The sequence below is a fragment of the Microcebus murinus genome, chromosome 2 (genome assembly GCF_040939455.1).
Source record: "Microcebus murinus isolate Inina chromosome 2, M.murinus_Inina_mat1.0, whole genome shotgun sequence".
Classification (NCBI taxonomy): domain Eukaryota; kingdom Metazoa; phylum Chordata; class Mammalia; order Primates; family Cheirogaleidae; genus Microcebus; species Microcebus murinus.
The window spans coordinates 44,395,465-44,417,885 of record NC_134105.1 but is presented as its reverse complement, the minus strand read 5'-3'; the positions used below and the strand labels follow the sequence as shown (position 1 = coordinate 44,417,885).

General features: G+C 40.7%; 1 protein-coding gene across 2 annotated transcripts in view; it reads left to right on the top strand.

Moving 5' to 3' along the window:
- DAB1 (DAB adaptor protein 1) overlaps window positions 1–22,421 on the top strand; it is a 1,133,708-nt gene that overhangs the window by 536,560 nt on the left and 574,727 nt on the right. For both annotated transcript variants that reach the window (XM_075998696.1, XM_075998701.1), the window contains exon 3: window positions 9,383–9,456. The gene's annotated coding sequence lies outside the window, so the exon portion shown is untranslated. The remainder of the gene's footprint in view (window positions 1–9,382; window positions 9,457–22,421) is intronic.

The following is a 22,421-nucleotide window of genomic DNA, read 5'->3' as shown; positions in this document are numbered from 1 at the left end:
GCATGGTGGTGCATGCCTGTAGTCCCAGTTACTCGGGAGGCTGAGGCAGCAGGATTGCTTGAGCCCAGGAGTTTGAGGTTGCTGTGAGCTAGGCTGACACCATGGCACTCACTCTAGCCTGGGCAACAAAGCGAGACTCTGTCTCAAAAAAAAAAAAGAAAAGAAAAGAAAAGAAAAAAATGCAAATTTTAAAATACGGTATAATAACTATTTACATAGCATTTTCATTTTATTAAGTGTTATAAGTAATCTAGAGATATTTAAAGTATATAGGAGAGTGTGGATAGGTTATATGCAAATACTATGCCACTTTGTATAAGGGACTTCAGCATTTACAGATTTTGGTCTTGAGGGTGTCTGGAACCAGTCTCCTTAGGACACTGAGTGAGAACCAAATAATGTCTTCTAGTGAGTTCCAAGACCAGCTAAGGGCTGCACAAAAGAGATTTTCGAACACCCTTTTAGGTAAAGTTATTATCCAGCCAAGTCACAGGATTTTATCTATGGGAATAATAATAGACAAAGGCTCACTGTATCTGGTGTCAACCCAATCATGCAAAATAGGAACCATCCCCATTTTATAGACAAGGACACTGAGGCCAGTGAGGTTCAGTACCATGGCCAAGGCTGCTCTGTCTGGTGCCAGCTCTCCTGTCCTCTCCAATGCACTGCGTGCCTCCTACCTGTCCCCCTGCCTTAACTCATCCCTCAGGACTCAATTTCCCCAAACAGGGCACAGTTTTACATAGAGTAAGAGAATTTCTTATGAGGACCTGATTTTTTTCCCAGACTCTGCAAGGCCAGAAGTCTCATTGTGAGGAATGATTTGTTTTCAAGTTTTTTATCACATATAAATGCATTATCATATCCTACTCTTTCTTTACCTGAGCTGAATTGTTTGTTTGTGTTTTGGTTTTTGAAGGTTTCACACCCTTGGGAAGCCAGCTTTGAGGCACACTTGCATGTAGGAAGTTGACTAGGAAGGGAAGGAATGCAGGCTTGGTTAGGGGGGAAGCAGCCATGCAGTCACAGCTAAGACTTCAACCAATTTCGTGGGGAGCTCTGAAGCTGGGGTGGCCCTACAGGGTTGTGACCCTGACTGCCAGGCATTGGGTGTTGGGGGTCCCCATGGAAGGGACTGTTCCTCTGGAGAGAGGACGTGCTGTTCAGCCTGGGGAGACAGGGGAAGCAGGTCCTCAGCTGCACACTGCCAAAGGGCAGCTCTCCCAGCCTGAGGATGGAGTGCTTCGGAGTAAAGGGGACTCTGTCACAGGGCATGTGCTTTGATGCCTTGGAGCAATCACCCAAGCTGATCTCTCTGTCTCACCTGCACCACTCCTCTTGCCATCTGTGCTTGCATGAACAGTGTACTAGAGCAGCACAACACAGAGCTCACTACCCAAGGTGTCTCCCAGGAGTCCAGTGAGCACTAGGCCATGAGCAGCCTGTGCCTGGTGTCCCCATAAAAGGAGGGATGATCAAACACTGTTTGGTGGCAAAGCCTTGTACCAATAGGAAACCTAGTGTTGCTGTTCTCTGTGCACATTTAGCCACATTTTATTTGTTCTCTGAGCTTATTTCTTGGGGGCTATGGGTAAAAGTAGTCAGCACAAACTCTGTCCCCTTATCTCCTCATTTATAAGGTGAGTGTTGGGTTAGATGTTATCTATAATATCTCTCCAAGTTCTTAAATCCATACTGGGATATTATAATGGGTTCTTAGATTTTATTTCATTTTTATCTTTTTTTTGAGACAAAGTCTTACTCTGTTGCCCAGGCTGGAGTGTAGTAGCCCAATCATAGCTCACTGCAGCCTGGAACTGCTGGGCTCAGGCAAACCTCCCACCAGAGCCTCCAAAGTAGCTGGGAGTATAGGTGTGAGTCATTGCACCTGGCTGATTTTTATTATTTGTTCTTTACTGACTAATAAGCTTTCATTTTCCCTTGATTCCCATAACCATGCAATTTCATAGCTGGAGCAAGCCTCAGAAGTAGTCCAACTCTCTTATTTTACTCATGAGTGGATGAGCACATTGTGGGGGTAGGGAAGGAAATTGACTTGTTCAAGGTCACACAGCAAGTAATGACAGAGTAGAGAACATCGTTCATGGTTTCTGACCTGTCCCAAGGTCCATCACACACCTCCCCAGGAGCACACACACACACACTCCAGCTGCTGCTGGTACATTCCTGCCTATATGGCAGCACGATTTGCTTTTCTTGTGTTAACATTATTCTAGCATGTAATATCTGTGTTTAAGGCAATGACCTGAGAAATATTTTTATTTCCAGTGCTGCACTTATTTTTCAGGGTTTATTAATTTTATTTATGTATTTGATCTCTCAAATGAAATAATAAACTAATTAGTAGGACAATTTACGGGTATGCTCCGCCAAGGGTGTTTTACAGCCCCGGTGCAAGCCTGTCTAACTGCGGTGTCAGCAGAGCCGCTTTCTGCCCTGCTGCCTTTAATTTCAGCCATCAGACACACATGGGAGGCAGCCCTGTGCTGGGGGCTCGTGCCTCCAGGGGCCGTCTGGAGGTGTCAGGTCATGGGGCAGAGGAACTTTCACCCAGGAGCCTCCCCAGAATTCAGTCCACAGAGGGGCTGCTGTGAAGCAGTGAGGGTAAGGCTCCCAGATAACAGAACTGGGGTGCTTTGGATGAGAATTTCCAGGACGTGGGGGAAGCTGTGTGTGTAGAAGCATTGGAAGTCACAACTGAAGAGGCCCCTATTCCATCCTGACTAAGACCAAAGCAACGAGAGTGCAGGCAGACCACGATGAAGACAAGAGACACCGAGACATTCATTGCAAGATATAGAAGCAGAGAGAGGAGCAATGCTAGACGACCCAGAATCATTGGAACAAATAGGGCAATAGTGCCAAAGCTGTGTTTGGTATTTTCTTTTGTTTTGTTTTAATTGGTTTTAAAGTAAAGTACCTGGACTTCCCTCCCAGGTGGCCCCATCTGTACTCCCATATTAGCCAGTACCCATCTCTATCCTTTGCCATTGTTTACTTATCTGTCCTCATTTGGCTGTGACCACTGGCATATCACCAGGGTCTAAAAGTGTGTCTGGAATATTAGAAAGGCTCAATAAGTGTTTGTTGAGTGAGAATAAATGTACAGATGGGTAAATAAATGAATAGGGGAATCAGTCTGTCAAAGTTACTGAGGGTCCAAGACCCATGAATGATATTGTATGTATCTGTTGTCTTTGATGTAATGAGCATAACCCAACCAGAGATAAAATTTTCAAATTACTTGTTTGTATTATAAAATCATTCAACATACCAAAGAAGCATCCAACATAAAAGTGTCTAACTTCTCTTAACTAAACTTTCCTTCCTATCAACATGCACCACACATATGAACATACTCACCGGGGTGCAGGTAAAGGGTGGTAGTATCCTACTCTCTAGGTGAAGCCTCTGCTTGCCTATTAGCTATGAATGCTGTCACCGCCCTGGCTGCTGTTAAACTGTCACTGCAGATGAGATGCAGCATGAGAGCTCTTGTTGCATCAAGTTCTAAACCTCTGGCCAGAGACTGGCTGGAACATTAAGGAGGAGGAGGGTTGGTGGCCCAGGCAGTGGGAACTATGAAAGCTCAGGATCCTCATACTGTGTAGCAGAGAACTCCTATATGGTGATGGTTCTCCTTGAGGTTTTACTGTTCACACTTTGCTATGAATGGATGCATGTAAATTAGCAAACCCTATATATAATTAGTGTATGTGCCAGCTCTGCTACCCCCACCCAACCGGCTGTAGAATTCTGGGGATGTGCAGATGAGGTAACCCCAACATGTTGATGCTTTTTATATATGGTGGCTCTCATGGGGACACAGGCAGTAGCCCTCATGTTGATAAAGTCCTGGGGTCAGAACTGGAACTTGTGATCTGAATTCACATACTCACCCTCTATATGGTTCAGGCAGGAACCTAGAGATGAGGGGGTTCTTGACCTCTGTAGGTGCCAGGGCATAGGCATGTCTCAAAGATCTTTAGATCTTTTGCAAATACATAGAGGCATTTTTCTAACAAGCTTAATTATAAGGCCTACAGTTTATTCCATGCCTACCACATGCCAGTCACTATACTAAGGTACATTCAATATAGTACTTAATGTCACAACAAGCCTGCAGTTACATATCCTCCCATTTTAAAGTGAGGAAACTAAAGTTTAGAAAGGGAGAATAATTTATCCAGAATCACAGAGCCTATTGTGTTAATAAGGAAATATGCTAAATTCTCATGCAGAGTAGTAATGATAACCACCAAGATGTAAAAACTGGGGTAAAACAAACGAACTTTAAAAAGCAACTATCCATTGACTTATTTACTCAATGAGTTGAAAAGATAGAAAAGATAGTGTTTATCCAATTTTAACTGTGAAACCTACAGCTCATACAACATCTGTGTTTTCTGGGAGCTGTGCTTGAGAACTCTGAGCTTATTCCCAAATCTCCAGAAGCAGAGACTTTTCTAGGCCTCCAGACTCTCTCAGCTAACAAATGCGGTCTCATCCTGGTCTAAGGCCTATGTCATGACTAAGAACACAATAAAGGACTGGACAGAATGCACTGTATTCAGACTTCTTCTAGGTGACTACAGTAGTGTCAACAATAGCTGGGCAGTTTGAGCATCTAGAACATAATACCATAGACTAGGCAGCTCAAACAACAAACATTAATTTCTCAGATTTCTGGAAGCTGGAAGTGTGAGACCAGGGTGGCAGCAGGTTCTGGTGAGAGCCCTCTTCTGGGCTGCGGACAGCTGACTTCTCCTTGTATCCTCGCATAGTAGAAAGAATGGAGAGAGATCTCTGGGGTCCCTTACATAAAGGGAATAGTCCTATTCATGTGGGCTGTTCACTCCCATGGCCCAATTACCTCTCAAAGGCCCATGTCCAGATACCACCCACTGGGGATTAGGATGTCAACATATGAATGTGTGGGGAGGTGACAAACATTCAGACCATTGCAAATAGACTTTCCTATGTAGTCACAGCCTAAAGAGGACAGGTTCCATTTTTACCCCCTCGGGGGAAGAGGTTCTTTACCAAATGTTGTAAACTATTGCTAGATTCTAAGCATGAACATTTTTTATTTTTAGCCAAACTCTAAATATCTAGTGTGTATTTAAAAGAAGTAAATGGATGGATGATGGAGGATAGATGATATGGGTAGATGGATGGATGGGTGGATGGATAGATGATGGATGGATGGATGAACATGCCTTATTAGCTATGAAAATTTAGGATAAAATTATAGTAATTAAGATAGTGTGGGCATTTGCACAGGAATAGAAAACTAGACCAGTGGAACAATATGTGGAGCCTAAAAATACACTTTCAGATTGGAAGTTTTGAATGTGATAAATATTTCATTACAAATCAATGTTGAAATGATGAACTATATAATAAATGGTACCAGAACAATGTATATCTATACAGGCAAAGTACTGAATTCTGACCTTATATCATATAAACAATATAAATTCCAAGCAGATTAAGTGTGAAAGGCATAACTTTAAAAACTTTAGAAGAAACTATAGGACTATTTATAGGTCTTCATAACCCAAATATAGGAAATAATTTATTGAATAAAATGAAAAAGCACCTACCTTAAAGGAAAATACTAATATATTTTATTACATTAAAATTGGAAAATTTATATATGTCACTATAAACAAACTTAAAAAAATAAGCATCAAAGTAGGAAAAATATTTGCAACATACAAAGCTGCAAAAGGGTTGGAATCCAATGTATACAAATTAATATAGAACATAATGATAACACGCCCCTACATACTATCACATATCTTGGTCAACTATTATTATTTTTACCATGTTTCAGTTTCTTCCATTTAGAGTGCTCTTCCCAAGACTTGTGCCCACACCAATTTTAGAACTTTACTAAATGTCACCTCCAATCTTGGTAAGGTCTTTAAAATTACACTGCTTAAAATTGAGCTTCCACCCTAAGCACTCTTAATTTCTTTTCCCTGCTTCTACTTTTTCCATGAAACAGTAGAAGATATAACCATCTGACATACTAGGTATTTTACTCTCTTATTTTTTTAGTGTGAGTTGTTTCCCTCCTTATAATAACTCAATAGGAAAATGTGCATATGAAAAAGCAAACAACAGAAGGAAAAAGCTAAATGGCCAATTAAAATATAAAAGAATGTTCAGGCTCACTAGTAATTAGAGAAATGCATGCTAACACAATGAGATATTTTATGTCTGTCAGATTGAAAAAATTAAAAAGTTTGACAGTACCAAATGCTGGTAATGATGTGAACTAATGCTGGATTAGTATGAATGCTACTGTTACTTTGTAGAGCAATTTGCAACATCTAATAATTTTGAAGATGCATGTACTCTATGGTCCAAAAAGTCCACAGAGAAATCTCATACATATGTGCCCAAAGAGTACAGTGTCCATTGCAGCATTATTGGCACAATTTGGAAACCTCCCAAATGTCCATCAATATGGATTATTAAGCCAAAATAGAAAACATGACAAAATGCTATCCAAATGTTAAGATAAAAGAATTCAATGTAATTCTATCAAAGTATTCAAATCTTTAAAACATAATACTGAAAGAAGTAATCAGCCTTCAGATGGATGTATACCTACAGTTGGGACACCATATAAACAAAGTTTTAAAATGGGCAGAACGGTGCTATATATCATTTATGGATCCAAATAAATATTAGAAGCAGAAAAACATGCCTGAAAATTTAAGAGAATAGTTATCTTTGTGGAATTGGGGAGGAATGCATGGGACACTTTGCTTATATCTATAGTGTTTTATTTTAAAAAGAAAAGATCTGAAGCAAATAAGGCAGAATGGTAATATCTGACCAGGTTGGGGATCAGTACATAGATTTTGTTCTAATTATGTCTACAGTCAACTTCATGCTTGAAATATTTAATAAGAAAATAAGTAGGACATCATGTAAGTGTGACTATGAGGGAATAAAATTCAAGATAGTGTCTCAAATAATATAGTGTGACAAAGCAAAATTATAAACTGGACTTTGTTTTGAATCAAAGCCTGGGTGCAAGCCCAGATTCTGTGCCTTCTTTTCATAATAATTAATGGGATTAGACTTCGGAACCAGACACTCTGAAGTGTGTCTGGGTTTGAATCTTGGCTCAGAAACTTATTAAGTGTTTAAAATTGGGTATCAGTTTCCCTTCTTTAAAGTGGAAACAGAAGACAAACAAAAAAGAAAATAGAAAAACAATAGAGAAAAGGAACAAAACTGAGAGTTGATTCTTCAGAAAGATCAACAAAATTTATAAACCTTTATCTAGATTGACTAAGAAAAAAAGAGAAGAATGAAATAGCTAAAATCAGAAATGAAAGAGAAGAGATTACTACCAATTTTATAGAAATGAAAAGGATTATAAAGTAGAAAAACAGGACCTCCTCACAACACATATTATGAGGATGAAATGAAATGGTGTTTGTATAGTGCTTAGCATACTTTAGGGCATATAAGGCAAAGAAAGGCTGGTATGTGTTTAGGAGCTTCATGTAAAAAAACATGAACTTGAAGCCTCTTTTGAATTCTGTGCTTTCTCTCATTTTGTTTGTTTATTTGTTTACAATAATACTGTCAGGTTGTTGGTGGTGTTATCCCACTTTAAGTGTAAGAAAACTGAATTATAGGGAGGTCAAATAACTTGTCCAAGATTCCCTAACTCTTAAAAGGCAGGGATGGGATTAGAACCAGGTCTACGCCTAGAGAAATGTAACTGTAAATTAACATACTGGTTATATTTCACTAGTTTTATGAGTAGACTAAATTGAATTTCTATAAAGCACTACAATAATCTATCTTGTAACTTTTTTTTCCTTGAGCGGGGAGTCAACCAGCCATTGCTGATTAAAACTAATAACAAGCATCTACTTAGTTTATGTATATGTAACTCCAAACGTTTAAAATAACTGAGTTGTTGTAATGGGATATTGTTACTAGATAAATATTCCTACCTTAAACAGATTCTTGGTCTTGGAATACATTGGAAGTTCACTAGGCTGTGATATTCCATTATGATGATGATTTTTTTTAACCATAGGCTCTTTTTTTTTCTCAGTTTTACTGTCTTCTCTGAAAAATTACTATCTCTCTGCTTTCCCTCTTCCTTTATCTTCTGTGAATGCAAATGGAATGTAACTTTTTATTGTCACTGATTATTCTGAATGAACAATTTTCTTAATGTAATTTTAGTCAAGTCAGTTCCATTGATTAAGTCTTTTGTTCATTCATTCACTCACTCATTTCTTCCTTTAAGCAGCAAACACTGAGTGACAACTATGCCAGTCTCTGGGCTAGATTCATGAGAAACAAAGGTTAAAAAGGCATAATAACTTCATCCGAGGGGCTCACAACTGAAGAGAGGTAGAGAGGGAAATGGATAACTCCCTTACAGAGTACTACCTTCAGAATGGAGGTATTTCTGGGGAACACAGAGTCCCCAACTAAATAAGAGTGGGGGAAGAAGTGCAGAAATTTTGATATTTTAGCTGATGCTTCTGTTCGTTTATTTTCTGTCTGGAAAAATAATGCATGACCTTTGTAAAAGATTTGGAAAGCATAAATGAGAAAAACAACCTATAATCATACTACAAAGATAACCACTGTTATTCTTTAAGACCACCTTCTACATAGATGAGCTCAATTTTTATCAACAATTTTGCATTATTACACAAAATATATTTCCTATATCTTGAAAATGTTTAAAATTATTTGTATATGTGCACAATATTTTTCTATGTAGAAATACTGGCATTCACTTTATCATTCCTCTATTGGTTTCCCTCTTACAAATAACACTATGATAAATATCTATGTGCATAAATATGGGGCTGCATTCGTGATAGTTTCCTTAAGAAGGAATTCAGGAGGGGAATTGCAGATTAAAGGGTATGATCACTTTTAAGACTCTTGACATTTTCTCCAGTGCCTGCTTCTTTACTGATTTCAAGGCAAGAGCTCAAGCCCTTAAGAGAGTCAGATGAATTACAAATGTGAGGAATTTCTTTAAAAATTCTTACACTTTTTTGTGCATGCGTAGATATGTATGTGTGTGCACATGCATGTGTCTCATGCACATACACAAATCCTGACTCCCTCCTCAGAGGTATTCTGTGACTACCTCTTGCCTAACACTTACAATGGTCTGCATTTGTTGATTTTTTTGTCAGTAGTATTTTTGTTTTATCCGTCTCTGAATTCTCAGTGCCTGGCATGTAGTAGGAAGTTCGTAAAGGTTTCTACACTGAAAGAGAGAGAGAAAAAAAACCATTAAATGATGAATGTTTACGTTTTTTTAATATCATGTTTTGTTTGTTTTCAGCATTCAGCAAGACATGGTGGTGAACCCTGGCTCCAAGTCTTCATGATTGAAGAACTCTTTTGCACAACACAAAGGTAAATATTTGAGTCTGGCCGGGTCATGCTGGTGAAGGAAATATTTTGTCTTTAGGAAAAATGCTCACAAAATGTCTCAGGGTTCTCCTGAAGTGATGGCTTTTGTGTTTTGTGTTCCTCCGTTAGAGGGTCCATGAAGCCCCTGGAATTGGTGCTTTTCTCTGGTCTACTTTGTGTTTGTGGTTAGAGAGAGAGAATATTGATTCTCTTTCACCTTTTCTTTAAGTATCTAGTAAATGTCATTAGGACCCTTAAGTTTTCCTGACTGGATTTTAGCCTCCTCTAACAGATCATCTCAGATTGGCTTGACTTTAAACAGAACTTTGTTAGCTTTCTTTCTCAAATGCCTTCCATTTCAATATGTTTACCAACAGAAGCAAACCATTCTCAGTTGTGGAAAGCAAAGTCAAACCACATGTAAGATAAATGTTTCTACATAGAAAACAGACTTGGAGATTTACGAGCCTAAGGGGCAGGTACTATGTTTTTAAGGTCTTAAACTTTTAAATGATGGTACCACTGAATTATGTACTTCATACAGGAGCCAGGAAGACACAATTGAAAATGCCTATTCTTTTGACAAATTGTAAGCATTCATCCCAATATCTATTTCTTGTTTACCGAGGATATTGCTGAATGAATCACAGACTGGGGGATGGATGTGCCTTCCAACACTTTTAATTAGCAGCACTGCCTATTAGGATGAACAGAGTGTTGCTTTTCTGCCATAGATTACCCCTGACTGCCCCCCACCCCCGCCGCCAAAATGGAATAGAAATCTTATTCTCCACAAGGTAATATTCATCTCTTTCCCAGCCAGACAAGCATAGAAAATTAAACAATGGTCCATTAAAAAGCCCAGCTAATGTATTTATCATTTCCAGTTTACGTGAGTTTGCAAGGCACATGCGAGTGGGAGCTATCTGTTACAGGACCTTGGGGAACCGCGGACGGGAGAGGGAGCAGGAAGGCTGGAGGATCTGAGACTTGTAAAAATTCATTAAAAATATGAGGAGCTATTGGAGACAGAGGAAATTAATTACTCCGAGGGACTCAACTGTCACTACTCATTTCAGTGACCTGGCGAGGAGGCTGAGAAACCTTTTTCCGAGGGTTTCTGTAGGAGGTAGGGAGCTGGGGTTCCTCAGCTGTTGAGTTTTGCATTTCCTTGGTGGCTTATTGATGTTAAGTGGACTTGCACCCAGCCTCCTTTTAATGAATAGAGTTAAATGAGAAATAGGGGTTGGGGTGGAGGGAAGACTTGTCCCCCGCAACTCACAGGCTGTGTCAGTAACTGCCCAACCTGGGGGAAGCCCATGATTTACCACGATGGAGGGAAGAAATGGATCGTTTGATGCTGGACGGAGTCTGGTCTTTTATTATTGCTTTTCCATCCACAAGGCTATTCTCTGAGGTGGCGTGAATTGGGGAAGACAAATTAAGATTTTCTACCTAAGGAGGACTAGGGAGCAGTAGCTTCTGAAAACAGTCATCTTTTCTAGATTGCCTGTCTAATAAATCTCTCTAATGCATTCTGCCTATAGACAGGGGTTGAAAATATATAGATACGTGATGACTTAAAAGTTTAAAATCAGTGAGCACCCAGAGTAATGGAGTAAAAGGTTTCTCAGATGTGTGCCTTACCTGGACTGGAGAATCCAATATTTTATTCGAAACTCTGCCACTAAGTATCTGTGAGGCCCTACCCAAGTCACCACAGTCATTTCAGCCTCTGTTAGATTATTTATAAAGTGGAAACAACAATATCTATCTTCTGTGATTGTTAAGAAGATCAATGTGCCCAAGGGAACCTTGAAGGATGGAAATACCATCTGGGTATGTGGTATCCTTCTCACCTATTGGTATATTCTGCTTTAAAAGTCTTGGTTTTTAAACACTGAGGCAACTCAGTGGTCTGGGTGGGCTGAGGTTAATGACTCCATAGTATTCGACTGGCTTATTTAATTAGGAATAGTGAGTCCACAAGCCAAAGAAGGAAGAACAGATGTTGCTCTAAGGACTTTTTTAGGGAGAGACTATTCACATGGTTTGGGGAAAAAAAAATTAATGTGAAACATAGCCTTGGAGGAGGCTAGAGCCCTGGATGTGTACCTCCAAGGACAGTGCCAAGGAGCTACCATTCTCCAATTGGAAAAACAAAATCTATGCCTTTGAAGTGGAGACAAACTATGCATTTGGAGGTACATCCCCCGATGAAAGCCCACATCGCTGAAGGTAGTAGAGGCAATGTTTGAAGGCTACTAATCTATTCCTAGAAAGAGAGGATGATGGCACAAACACAGGCAGGGTCAGTGGAGATGTAAAGGAAAAGAGAGCTTTGAGAAGCCTTTGCAAGAAGGAAAAAGATTCCAGGCTTAAGTAGCCAGGCTGGTGTGTGTGTAGAGGAGGGGGCAGTATGGTGAACTCTGTGCTTGAGAGTGTTTCCCAGGTGTTCCTGACGTCGTTAATGGAAACATGCAAAAGTGCAGAATAAGGTCCCTCCCCCCAAGGAGCTCAGAGAGGTAAACAATGAATAACTATAGAGAGAGACAGAACTATGCCAGGAAGAGCAATGCTTGCAAGTGTGCTGAGAGACGGTGCTGTTTGAGCTGGACCTCAAACGGCGAGCTGCCTGTGCTGGGTGAGAAGGGGTCCGAGGCAGACATTCCGCAGAAGACCAGCCGCCCAGGGCAGTGCTGGGCCGCAGCGCTGGCCCTGCTGCACTTCTTCAGCAACCAGAGTTCTGTACACCAGCACACATTCAGTAATCATCAAAGGCTTCCATGCTGCTATTGTCTCCTGGAAGTGGCCACGGGGAATGCCTGCCCTCATTAGCCACCCTTGTAGTGGCCCAGGAACCTGTCCTGGAGAGGCTCAGAACACACTCTGAATAGCTGCTAAAACCACCATCTCCATTTCTTGGTGTTCTTTTGAGCTTTGTCTGGCCACTTACCTGCTTGAAAGTCTTCAATGGTGTGTGACTGAGCTTGTTGGCTGTTCATTTTATTGTGTTGATTTAGTTTGTCCCTCTCTACATTCGTTTATATTCCTCCATAGCCATCATAGGTGAGACCTCATGCCTCCCCCGTTTGAGTAATAAGAGAGTAATGAGACAGGGAAATTTTTTCTTGCTATTCTTACTCCTTTTTTTTCCACTTGTGCAGTTCATCCCTTTGGTACCTCCTGTGTGCCTCCTTGTCTGTTTCTATTTTCTCAGTTTCCCTCTATTTATCCTTCTACTTTCCCTCTTTCTTCTTATACAACCACACATTCTCCAACTTGAAAGGAAGTAGGAGATTCTAGATACCAAGGTGCTCAATTGTAAAAACCTGGAGAGGGTTCTTAACCATCTAGTAGTTCCCTTTACCTGATATTTTTAGTGGTGGCGATGGTGGTGTTTTCTAAAGCTGACTGTCTTGGGTTCGAATCTCTGCTCCAACACATAACAGCTGCCTGACATTGATCAAATCAGTCTCTTTAAACTTCAACTTTTACACGAATACAATTAAGCTAACAATAATACTTTCCACGCAGGATTGTTGTAAGAATTAAACAAGATAATGCATGTAAAGGGGTCTGGCATGTTAGCCACTATTTTTGCTTATAATAATACATACATATTATTATAAATCCTTAAAATGCAAAGGGCAGATGTGTCAATCTTTGGAAACAAGAAAGGGAGAAGCTGAAGAGACTCCTCCCTACTCCATGGCTGGTCTTAGAGAATGGAAAGCCCTAGGGAGAAGGCACTGATGGCAGCTGAATGCATGGTGCACCGGGAGCCCCCCCTGGCTGCAAAGTGACCTGAATGCCAAACGGTCAGGTCTGCTGGGTTTCTAAGTATCTGCTGGGCTTCTAGAAAATGTCTAAGTCAGCCCTTTCCCAGCTACAGTGTTCCTTCTCACATAGTGTAGTAGCTTTGTAATATGCCAACTTGGCTATATTAAATTGCATTACCAAGAATTTGGTATCTTGTATATTTCCAGTTAGGTGGGCCGCAGGGAGATTCCTGGGAGATTTGGAGGATAGAAGGGAAGAGGCAGCCATCCTGTAACCCACGTTTTATTGCTGATCTGCTGAACTCACCTCGGGGCATGAAGCAGCACCTGGTGCAGCTGCTCTCCCCTCCCCTCGACCCTCCTTCGCCTGCCCCATCTCCTTGTCCAGCTGTGTGTGTTCAGCTCCATGACAAAAGGCCCTGGCTTCTACAGGTCACCCACATGCGCAAGATGGGAAGCAATGAAAACCAAGGTTCCAGTTAGTTCTCATGGGGTTTCAGCCCTCGCTTGTGGGTCCTGGACCGCTTCTGATCTCCTGCATTTATGTGCATTTCCCTTCCTAACAGCCTGCCCAGGGGACCTCAAGCTCCAGCATCAGATGTGAAACAAAAGACTTATAGACTCCTCAGCCAGCTCCCACGATTGCAGAATCCCTCTAGTAAATAAAAAAATGCATATATAGTTACTAAATATACATGTATATAAATATGTATATGATTTATTCATTTATTTATTAGAGAAGCAGAACCAACCACTAGATTATATATGTGTGTGTATATACGGATATATTCATGCATGCATATATATACACACACATACAGGCACACATACATGTAATCCAGTGCTTGTTTCCGCTACTCTGGTTGAACCCTAATCCAGATAATCATAAGCTTTTTATAATGGGAAATTCTCGACTTCATAAGGCAGCTCATTTCTTCTCTAGCTCCCCTTCACCAGAGTCTGTTGTGTGATACAGCAAAAAAACAAAAAAAAAATCCCCCATAATTTTATAATCCAATAATGTTTTTCAGCCCAGAGTATATTCTACTTTCTTCTTCGAATTCTGCCCCTCTCGGGCTGTAAATCATCTCATAACCACTCACAGCTGTGGCCCTCACCCATTCCAGTATATTCTGTCCAGTTTCTCACCTTTTTGAACTTCAGAATTAGGCTCTTCATAAAACTAACCCCATAAATCTAACTGTGCGAGAGAGGCCCTATGGCTATTCCATCTTCCCAGACCTGTCTCCTCTCCATCTTTCTTGGGCCTTTTGCAGACAATACCTTGATTCTGAATGTTTACAGGCATCAGTGATATGGGGGGAGGGGAGGGAATGACAGAATCAGAAGACCTGTGTTTCTATCCAGCTGCCATAGAGTACTATCTGCATCCATTTATTTAGCTTCTGAGGGCCTCAGTTTCCTCTGTTGTAAAATGGGCACACTAATAGCCAACCTGCCTATTTTCAAGCCTTTTTTTTGTCCAGTGAGAAGTGGAGGATTCTGACATCTAGAACTCCTGAGAGCAGTTCTAGATGTTTGAGGCCCTTCGTACTTGAATGCATCTTCCCTGTCTCAGATTACGTCATGCCTTAGCTAGGGAAATGCTAGTTATGATCAGATGTTGAACTTTAAAATTTGTAATGGAGTAGCAAATCAGGACAATAATTTTCTAAAATAAAAATAAACATTTTGAAACAATAATAACCTAAATTCTTATACTATTCAGGGTCTACCATAGAAACTTTTTACCTAAATTCTTTCTTGAAGAAGTTGAAAACACTTGACTGTATAGTGGTTCCTTATAAAGTAGGTCTATATATCAAAATTGCTTATAAATCAAAAATGTTACAGAGCTGAACAAAAAAGCAAAACACTGAAATATGAAAGAATGACTAATTCTCTTACTTGAGTCAGTTTGAAAATTAACAAAAAAAAAGCAAATACAAAAAGTAAACACAACAGAACAACCTATTATAAAATTGACTATAAATAAGAAACTAAAAGCTATAAGGAAGAGACTTTTAAAAAGTAACATCACTGAGTGATGAAATCAATCATATACAAATGCAACTGTTATGAATCATATAGATGTCCATTCAGTGACAAGAGCCCCTGTCCTTTCAGGCAGAGGGTGTCCATGTAAGTAGAAGAGGTGACATCGGGAACATCTTATTCTTAAAGTGTGACATAGGAAAACAATTGTGAGCTCACAAGCCTGGTTAGAAAAATCTCTGTAATTGGCAGGTGTGTGGTTCCTAGACAGAGAAGTGGAGCATATAAGGTGACAGCTGAAATCCACATTTGTGGCCAAGCCTCTTCCTGCTTCCCCGCACACATTTATCATTGCACAACAGCCAAAGTTGACAAAAGAGCTGGCTTATCCCCCTCACCCACACACACACTCCCCACCTATCTCATGGGCATCACACAAGTGCTGCAGCCCAGTGTCTGGCACACGGTAGGTTCTCAGGAAACGTTTGTTGCAGAGCACACACATTAATGAATTGCCAACGCACTCAGGGGGAATGTCTAGAGATGTCAGTAGGCATTATGACAGCATCCAGGACAAAATGAAATGGGGAAAAAAAAAATGCCCAGGAGAATTACTCTCTACTAAAGATTTAGCACGCTGATGCTCATAACACCTCACCTGCCAAAGGTATTCTATTCAAAATGAAGGAAGCAACGGAACAGGATTAAATTGGCACAGCTGGAGGAGGTCTCCCTGTGTGTGAAGAGCCGAATGTTATCTCCAGGCAACGGATGGAGTTGTTACATGAGGATTTTTATTTTTAGTGTTGAGGAGAAAATGAATTTGATCCAGGAGACACCTAGGGTTGATAAGAGAAGATCGAGGCTTGAGGGAGGGAGTGGATATGTAATAAGCTCAGACCAAGAAGGCTGAGCAAAGAGCTAGGATAGATGGGAGGATCTTGTTATTTGAGTGGCTCCAGAAAGCCTAATTAGGTCCTCTAGGGCATCTGGTCAGCACAGGCCCCCAGCTGCTTGGGACAAGTGACATCAGAGTAGGGAGCTAAGGGCAAGGGAACCAGGTTCCAGTAGGTAAAGAATGCCAGCAACATTCCTGTGTGCAAATGTCTGTGTACTTTGGGGAACAGAGAGATTCTATATTAAATCACTTAACATGGTCAATTATATTTGTCTGTTTGCATTTTTCTCTAATTCTTTATTTTGTTTGTCCTATGGTGCTTAGAACAATGTTTTTTTGTGTTTTTTTTTTTTTTTTTTTTTTTTTTGCTGGGAGGGGGTGTGTTGCATCTTCATTTCTAGCACCTACCTCTGAGAATTGAAAAAAAAAATCACTGAGTACTCCCATATACGAATGATGATAAACCTGACTTCGAACACGTGAAGAAGCTACTGTGATCCACATTTATAAGTAAAGAAGCAGAGACTCACAGAGGTGAAGCAGTGTGCTCATGGTCAAGCAGCTGGTGAACTGTTGAACTAGGATGGGACTTGAACCCAGAGCTGCCTGGATGACATTGTGATCTGTTCGCTATTCCCCTAAGCCTCAGAGCCTATAGTTGAGTAGGTTCTCTCTAACCATGTCTTAGAAGAAGGGGAAGGAGAGAGAATAGATGGTGAGAGAGCAAAGGGAAAGATGTGGATACAAATAGTCAGACTTGCAGAGGATCTGTGCTGGGCAGATCACAGACAAATAAGTCTGACACAAACAATATTCATTATTGTATTGATTATGCTGGGTGGACTGAACCACAAAAGGAGGAAACTGGGAGAGAGTTAGAACAATTAACTTTAGGAGGTTTATGCAGGAGCCAGAAACATAGTGACGTGTGAGAATACCAGATCGAAGTTGGGAAACAGAGTAAGACGGAGACTTGGGTGAAGCAGGAAGCTCCACTGTCTGGCTCTCTTGCAATGAACTAACCCCACCCCACCTATCCCACCTCCACCCCCAGGCCTCACGTTGCTCATTTTTTCGTTACAACAACCTTAGAGGAAATTATTATTATCATGTTTTAAGGATGAGGAAATTAAGACACTAATTAACTCACTAATACCAAGAGTGAGTTTGAATACAGTCACTAGGACTAAGCTATCCAGACAGCAAATGTGGGAGTGTCCAATTTGCTGCAAGATAACTCTTCCAAAGGAAATTTCTGCAAGAATTTTGTCTGGTGGCAGACTTTGTTTAAGCCAAGCATGTCACTTCCTGTAAGCACCTTCCAGGAAAATAAAAAGACCACCCAGAGCTTGCATGCCCCTAGATTCTTTACCTCTCTGTGGCTCTAATGTTACTCTAATGCTGGTGTCTTTATTTATCAGTGTCTCTTAACTGAGGACACTAGTTCTGGGTGTCCCATTGAAGGTAATGCTCCCAGATGGCTCACAAATTAGGTTCAATAAAATGTAGTCATTCTTCTCTTTTAGTGAGTCCTTAGCGCTGAACCCATTTAACTTCTCTAACACCCTATTTGAGTTGTTACATCCTAAACATGGATTGATTAGAAAACAGGGGAATAGGCTCTCGGGGGAGTGCAATGAGCTTTTTGAAGTAGATAGAGGGCCTGCTTTGAAGCTGGAAATCTGACTTAAGGCTCCCATTGCCACATGTTGGCCGTGGGGGCTTGGTTTCTTGGGCCACCACCCCCCCTCATTCATGCAGCCTCAGTTTCCTCACCTGTACAAAAGAGAATTAAAAGTTGTGAAGAGTAAGAGGTAACAAGTATGTGAAAATACTGGATAAATTATCAATGGCTATAGAAACATAAGTTAATATAATACATTTACATGCAAAACATTTATAGGACTTAATTACATCACTGGAAACACACCCTTCCATTAGATGTTTTAAGAAAAAAATGGAATCAGGACATTTTAGATACCTAAGCAGTCTCAGATTCTCTGCTTCAGTTTCCTTTTTGATAGATGAGGAACTTAAGTCCCTGAACAGGTAGTAACTTGCATTGATCACATAGCACATGGCACACAGAGCTGAGCCTACAGTTCACTTGACCTGCATCTCCAGGCATTACCTTCTGCCCACAAGCCTCCACCTCCTCCCTGCTCTGCTTCTGCAGACTGTCTACTGCGGCCCTTGATGGAACAGTCAATCCAAGAGCTTCAAACTTCATGTGCCAGGGAGGAAGCCCAGGCCCCTAAAGCCTGATTTTTCCAATGTATTTATGAGGCCTTTCTTTGATCCGCAATTAGGACAATAAATATTGCAAGTTGTGGAAAGATGGCCCATCCAATGTGATTTCTGTGGGACTTTGTAGAATTTGTCTTTTCAGCACTAAGGGGAGTACCTAAAGTACTTGTTGCTTCTGTCTTGGAAACAGACTCAAACATTGCCCACCCTCTCCAATACATTATAACGGAAGCTCCCTGAGGGCAGGGACCCTATCTGCAACCCCTTTCACAATATACCCTCAGTGCTGAGCACAAGGCCCAGCACATGCTCAGTAAGCAGCTGTTGAATGAAAGAGTGAATCCAACCATTGGGGAGGAGTGAGGAGAAGAGGGATAAAAACCTGCCTAACAGGTACAATGAACACTATTAAGGTGATGGGCACATTTATAGTGCTGACTAAAGCATTATAAAAGCTATCCACGTAACAAAAACATTTGTATCCCCTTAATATTTTGAAATAAAATAATAATTAAAGAAAAAAAAAAGGGTGAATTCCATTGCCTTTGCCTTAGTTCAAGGTCACATTGTCTTTCTGGAGAGCCTCTGGAGTGTTCCACATCTAGTCTGAGTCCTTCCAAACCCTCCTTCACGCTGCCTTCTCAATATCCAACTGCATTACAAATATGATAAGCCCACTCCTCTGCTTAAAACTTTTCAATGGCTTCCTTTTGCCTACTAGAACTGAAAAAGTTCCTTAACATAAACTTTCAAGTTCTTTACTAACTTTCTGGCCTTATCTGTAGAATCTTCTTTTTCCTATCCCTACCTTTCAAAAAAAAAAAAAAACCACACACACATGTACATGCTTGTATTTATTTCCCAGCTACTCTTGATTACCTGTGGCTGTTTCCTGAATAGATCAGACTCCTTCTACACCATTCCTTCTACCTGGAATCCCTTTCCTGCCTTTACCACTTGGTGAACTCCTTCCTCAAGCCCCTTCCCTAACTGCTTTGGTGTCTTCTGAAACCCAGTTCATTAGGCAGACCCCTGAAGAGCAGGAACCATACCTTTGGTCCCTATGGATTACAAAACAGGAGACAATACTGAGCATTGGACCACCTTTCCCTCCAGCAATGCAGGTTCTTGGGATGAGGTTAAAACTAAGCTGAGTTGTGACAGTGAGAACATTTGCACTAGATCCATGCCAAGGACACCTCGAGAAGGATGGTGTGCATGGCAGGGTCTGGAGGGACATGCTTTCTCAACAGGTCCCAGGCATATCATCTGACACTCCTCACCCAGGACAGCTGATAACATGTACTTCATTAAAACAAAAAATATAAACACTGATTTTTATCTCCTCATTTAACTCTAATAAAGTTATCACACATGATTTATTGTTTTTATTAATGAAAAGTAAAAAAAGTCATGCTTTTGTAAGCACCTTTTTGATCATTCATGTATGCATGAATTTTAATGTTAAAACTAATCTAAACATATTACCTGGACTTTAGAAATTAGAGAGAAGACCAAAAAATAACCTTGATCCCTCATTTGGCTATATTTATCCCAGTCTTTATATTATACATTTTTATAGTGTTTTATTTTATATGACTATCAGATTATGCATATAAACATAAAGCCTAGTTTGTTTTTCCTGTGCCAAAAGCGTTTTTATTGGTGCCAAATACTCTCAGTAACAATCATTTTAAATGACTGAATAATATTCCATCAAGTAAATGGACCATAATTGGGTACATCCACCATAAATTCAGTTAGCCATATCCTTGTTGGTGAAGACTGGTTTGCTTGTAAGATTTTACTTTCATCAGTTATATATGAGGACACCTTCATAACACAAACATTTTCTGTTCTTTGTGCTTATGGCCTTATGATGACTTTGACACTTTTTATTAATTTGTAAGCATTCCCTTTATTAAAAACATTCAATAACCCCTTATACTCTACCACCCTTTCAAGGTGGAACTTAATCCTTTCACCCTAACAAAAAATTTGGAGATGTATATACCCCAGCCTTCTCTAAGTCCCAGTATCATGTCTTTTTTTTTTTATTTTTTTTATTTTTTTTTATTTTTTTTTTTTTTAACGTAGCTGTAGAAGATGAAAAAGTATCATGTCTTCATCAAGCCCTGTTCCTATGTTAGGCTGCCCAGCAGCCTCACCCCTGCACACATCTGCGCTTACCCCTGCGCACACCTGCACACACCCCTGCACACACTTGCACACACCCCTGCACACACCTGCCACTCAGCTCAAGCTCAGACGAGATGGTGCCTTCTCTGGGAAGTCTTTGCTGGCTCCAATAGGATGAGTTAGTCACCTTTCTCCTGGGAGTCCATGATTTCTTGTGTATATTTTTATAATTATGCTTATAATGCTTTATTGAAAATACACGACTCACTGAAGCTGGGAATACATCTTTTTCATTATTTCCACAGTTGCTAGCACAGTACCCAACACATGGTTAAGTGTGGAATAGCTGACAAACAACCCTATCAATAGATTCAGTAACTGGGATATCCCTAGCCTATGTTATGGGAAGAGTAAAATATTCTATATGCAAAGTATTGATAGTAGATTTCCCTCTTATCCCATTTTAAATCTGGGGGATGGTCATGCTGGAAACTCAGACTTGCGGGGGGGATGGGGGGAAAGGGCATTTATTGAAACCTTAAAATTTGTACACCCATAATATGCCGAAATAAAAAAAAGAGAGAGAATGACATATTATTAGTAAAGCACAAAGAGGAAAAATACTATAAGTGGGATTGCTGTGAAGAAACTGAATGTTGAAAGAGACCAAAACCCCTAATTGATTTATGCACATCCTTACATTTTATTATTTAGAAATTTGATCATCCTGTCTCATTAAATCCCATTAGTATGCTAATCATTTCCACATATTTATCTCTAATTCTACCATTTTCCTGAGCTCAAGACTCCATCTGTACCCTCAAACATCTTTGTTGGGTGTCTGCTGGCAGCTCAAAAACTCAGAACCAGACTGTTGGTTATCCACCGCAGCTATTCCCTCCATAACTTTCCCCATCTCAGTGAACGGCCACTGCAGTCTTCCAGGTGCTCAGCCAGAAATTTCAGAGCCACCTTTGACCCACCCCTTTTTTTCACCACGTTTCAATCACGAGCACAGGTTGTTGGTTCTACCTTCAAACTACATTCAGAATTCAGCCACTTCTCACCACATTCTCTACAGCTGTTACCCTGGTCTAAGCCACTCATTGTTTGCCTTGGTTATTACAAAGAGTTCCTGACCAATTTCTTAGCTTCCAACTTTGTCCCCATCTTCCACACACAATGTCAAAGCATCCTTTCAAATGTCCTCCCCGTCCTTGATGGCTGGTCCATCTCGAAGTCCTTATGTGGTGTACTTGTCTGCTTCTGCTGCCATAACAAAATACCATAGACTGGGTAGACATTTATTTTCTCACAATTCCGGAAGCAGGAAGTCCAAAATCAAAGTGTCAGTGAATTCGGTGTCTGGTGAGTGCTCTCTTCCTGACTTGTAGGTGGCCGCCTTCTCGCTGTGTCCTCACATGGCATGTTCTCTGTGCACACTCGGGGAGAGAGAGAGGAAGCACATTCTGGTGTCTCTTCCTTTTCTTATGTTCTATGGGATCAGAGTGCTACCCTCATGACCTCGTTTACCCTTAATTACCTCTGCAGAGGTTCTATCTCCAAATCCCATCATATTGGGATTTGAGGCTTCAACATATGACTTTGGGAGGACACAGTTCAGTCCATAACGTATGGCCTGCAAATTTCCATGTGATCCATGGCACATGCTCCTCACCTTCATCAGCTGCTACAGCCAAACCGGGCTCCTCAGACCTCCATGAACACAGCCAATGTGCTCCCATCCCAGGGATATTGCACCAACTGTCCCTCCACCTGGACTGTCTTCCAGACATCCACATGACATACCTCTGTGCCCTTCAGGTCTCTGCTCAAATGCCACTTATTGGCTATTTCTCCCTTGACCACCTTATATAACATAGCACACCCTTCCCTTCCCAACCCCA